Raw genomic sequence first — 4,794 nt, 5'->3', positions numbered from 1 at the left:
CATGACACGGTCAAACGTGGTTTCTTGTGCCGCACACTTTCGACCGCTGACTGTACTCATGTATCTTTTCCAAATGGTTCGACACGTCAATGAGCTCGGCACAGCAAATACGAATACTAAAAACGCAAAATACTTGCATTAATGAATACATTCAAATCCACGCAAGTCAAACTTTACCGTTTACCGCGTTCACTTACCCCCTTGATTTCTCGCCTACCCCGCCGCGTCGACTCGTTTCGATTTCTTTCAATCACTGCGCTACGGTAACGTGGCCATTTATATATTGATAAGAAGCCGCCCCAGATCACTAATGCGTATACATGAACGAAACGATAAACTAGTAGCACAACATCTTCATTGCGGGGATTCTCCAATTGCACAAAAACGTATCGCCTCCACGCAACGTAGCTATTCACTGTACTTGGTTTAAATACCACGGCATTGGCGAAGGTGCTGCTGCGCCTACTATATCGACCTCAAGTACATATCTGCCATTTTCACGTATAATTACCTATTGTATGTATTCACGCCGCCTCGAAAGGGTCAAAGCAGGCAGCCGCTTCTTGCAGCAATATTGACACGCAACACACAGCAAATAATACAGAGACATTGTTTCAGAGCCCGCTTGCTTCTTACGCCAGCACCGGCAGGTTTGACGTTTACGGCACTGCCGCTTGGTTTTGGTACACTACACAAATACCTTACAAAAATGCGTCTGTGCGCACGTTGCGCGGCAAACGAGTAGATAATTATGCACCCAGATCGTGCTATGCAGGTGTCATCAAAGCGGCTAAAAGCGAATGGGTGTCCCACCTCCTAGACGAGTGGAAACCGCCATCGGCGCGCGATGCACTGTCCATGTGTACTCGACCATAATATATTGGATGCGGACTTGCCTACATGGAGCCCAGCTTTTTCTTAATTCATCTGGTGCTGATGTTGAAGGTATCATTCATTATAGGTCATGCGGGGACCCGTCGTACATCATATGTTTAGTTTTTCAAACCAACACGTAGTGGGTCGACGTTGGTGGATCACCCGGAAAACAGTGGTGGGTCGTGAAGTCTACACCCGTGCTGGTGCTCGTGGGCCAGTCTATGTGGCGGCTCGTGCGGGAACATGTAGCCGGCAAAGATTCGAGGTCGGTAATACCACCGCACTTGCCTGTTCTATGACCTTTGCAGACCTTGATCCGTCAGAACGATGAGGATGCATTGATGTTTACGGTCGTTCTCACACCGTGCCCACTTGTTGAAATCCTTGATTGCCGACTGCTTCCTGGGGCTTTGCGGCCGTTCGTCGGCGTGCACATCCAAATGACAACGGTCAAACGCGGTTCCTTGTGCCGCACACGTTCAACTGCTGACTGTACTCATGTATCTTTTCCAAATGCTACGACACGTCAATGAGCTCGGCACAGCAAATACGAATACTAAAAACGCAAAATACTTGCATTAAAGAATACATCCCAAACCCACGCAAGTCAAAATTTACCGTTTACCGCGTACACCATACCCCCTTGATTTCTCCCCTACCCCCGCCGCGTCGACTCGTTTCGGTTTCTTTCAGCCTCTGCGCTACGGTAACGTGGCCATTTATATACGGATAAGAAGCCGCCCCAGATCACTAATGCGTGTACATGAACGAAACGATAAACTAGTAGCACAACATCTTCATTGCGGGGATTCTCCAATTGCACAAAATCGTATCGCCTCCCACGCAACGTATTTTTCACCGTACTTGGTTTAAATACCACGGCATTGGCGAAGGTGCTGCTGCGCCTACTATTTCGACCTCAAGTACATATCTGCCATTTTCACGTATAATTACCTATTGTATGTATTCACGCCGCCTCGAAAGGGTCAAAGCAGGCAGCCGCTTCTTGCAGCAATATTGACACGCAACACACAGCAAATAATACAGAGACATTGTTTCAGAGCCCGCTTGCTTCTTACGCCAGCACCGGCAGGTTTGACGTTTACGGCACTGCCGCTTGGTTTTGGTACACTACACAAATACCTTACAAAAATGCGTCTGTGCGCACGTTGCGCGACATACGAGTAGATAATTATGCACCCAGATCGTGCTATGCAGGTGTCATCAAAGCGGCTAAAAGCGGATGGGTGTCCCACCTCCTAGACGAGTGGAAACTGCCATCGGCGCGCGATGCACGGTCCATGTGTACTCGACCATAATATATTGGATGCGGACTTGCCTACATGGAGCCCAGCTTTTTCTTAATTCATCTGGTGCTGATGTTGAAGGTATCATTCATTATAGGTCATGCGGGGACCCGTCGTACATCATATATTTAGTTTTTCAAACCAAGACGTAGTGGGTCGACGTTAGTGGATCACCCGGAAAACAGTGATGGGTCGTGAAGGCTACACCCGTGTTGGTGCTCGTGGGCCAGTCTATGTGGCGGTTCGTGCGTGCAACATGTAGCAGCAAAGCTTCAAGGTCGGTAATACCACCGCACTTGCCTATTCTATGACCTTTGCAGACCTTGATCCGACAGAAAGATGAGGATGCATTGCAATGTTTACGGTCGTTCTCACACCGTTCCCACTTGTTGAAATCCTTGATTGCCGACTGCTTCCTGGGGCTTTGCGGCCGTTCGTCGGCGTGCACATCCAAATGACAACGGTCAAACGCGATTCCTTGTGCCGCACACTTTCGACTGCTGACTGTACTCATGTATCTTTTCCAAAAGCTACGACACGTCAATGAGCTCGGCACAGCAAATACGAATACTAAAAACGCAAAATACTTGCATTAAAGAATACATCCAAATCCACGCAAGTCAAACTTTACAGTTTACCGCGTACACTTACCCCCTTGATTTCTCCCCTACCCCGCCGCGTCGACTCGTTTCGGTTTCTTTCAGCCTCTGCGCTACGGTAACGTGGCCATTTATATACGGATAAGAAGCCGCCCCAGATCACTGATGCGTGTACATGAACGAAACGATAAACTAGTAGCACAACATCTTCATTGCGGGGATTCTCCAATTGCACAAAATCGTATCGCCTCCCACGCAACGTATTTTCACCGTACTTGGTTTAAATACCACGGCATTGGCGAAGGTGCTGCTGCGCCTACTATTTCGACCTCAAGTAGATATTATCTGCCATTTTCACGTATAATTACCTATTGTATGTATTCACGCCGCCTCGAAAGGGTCAAAGCAGGCAGCCGCTTCTTGCAGCAATATTGACACGCAACACACAGCAAATAATACAGAGACATTGTTTCAGAGCCCGCTTGCTTCTTACGCCAGCACCGGCAGGTTTGACGTTTACGGCACTGCCGCTTGGTTTTGGTACACTACACAAATACCTTACAAAAATGCGTCTGTGCGCACGTTGCGCGGCATACGAGTAGATAATTATGCACCCAGATCGTGCTATGCAGGTGTCATCAAAGCGGCTACAAGCGGATGGGTGTCCCACCTCCTAGACGAGTGGAAACTGCCATCGGCGCGCGATGCACTATCCTTGTGTACTCGACCATTATAATTTGGATGCGGACTTGCCTACATGGAGCCCAGCTTTTTCTTAATTCATCTGGTGCTGATGTTGAAGGTATCATTCATTATAGGTCATGCGGGGACCCGTCGTACATCATATGTTTAGTTTTTCAAACCAACACGTAGTGGGTCGACGTTGGTGGATCACCCGGAAAACAGTGGTGGGTCGTGAAGTCTACACCCGTGCTGGTGCTCGTGGGCCAGTCTATGTGGCGGTTCGTGCATGAACATGTAGCCGGCAAAGCTTCGAGGTCGGTAATACCACCACACTTGCCTATGCTATGACCTTTGCAGACCTTGATCCGACAGAAAGATGAGGATGCATTGATGATTACGGTCGTTCTCACACCGTGCCCACTTGTTGAAATCCTTGATTGCCGACTGCTTCCTGGAGCTTTGCGGCCGTTCGTCAGCATGTACATCCAAATGACAACGGTCAAACGCGGCTCCTTGTGCCGCACACTTTCGACCGCTGACTGTACTCATGTATCTTTTCCAAATGGTTCGACACGTCAATGAGCTCGGCACAGCAAATACGAATACTAAAAACGCAAAATACTTGCATTAAAGAATGCATCCAAATCCACGCAAGTCAAACTTTACCGTTTACCGCGGCACTTACCCCCTTGATTTCTCGCCTACCCCGCCGCGTCGACTCGTTTCGTGTTCTTTCAATCACTGTGCATCCGTAACGGGCCATTTATATATGGATAAGAAGCCACCCCAGATCACTAGTGCGTGTACATGAGCGAATAGATATACTAGGAGCACCACATCTTAATTGCGGGGATTCTCCAATTGCACAAAATCGTATCGCCTCCCACGCAACGTATTTTTCACCGTACTTGGTTTAAATACCACGGCATTGGCGAAGGTGCTGCTGCGCCTACTATTTCGACCTCAAGTAGATATTATCTGCCATTTTCACGTATAATTACCTATTGTATGTATTCACGCCGCCTCGAAAGGGTCAAAGCAGGCAGCCGCTTCTTGCAGCAATATTGACACGCAACACACAGCAAATAATACAGAGACATTGTTTCAGAGCCCGCTTGCTTCTTACGCCAGCACCGGCAGGTTTGACGTTTACGGCACTGCCGCTTGGTTTTGGTACACTACACAAATACCTTACAAAAATGCGTCTGTGCGCACGTTGCGCGGCATACGAGTAGATAATTATGCACCCAGATCGTGCTATGCAGGTGTCATCAAAGCGGCTAAAAGCGAATGGGTGTCCCACCTCCTAGACGAGTGGAAACCGCCAT

This window comes from Phytophthora infestans, genomic scaffold, assembly GCF_000142945.1.
Source record: "Phytophthora infestans T30-4 supercont1.6 genomic scaffold, whole genome shotgun sequence".
Taxonomy (NCBI): domain Eukaryota; phylum Oomycota; class Peronosporomycetes; order Peronosporales; family Peronosporaceae; genus Phytophthora; species Phytophthora infestans.
The sequence above is the reverse complement of the archived record's forward strand: the minus strand, read 5'-3'. Positions refer to the sequence as shown.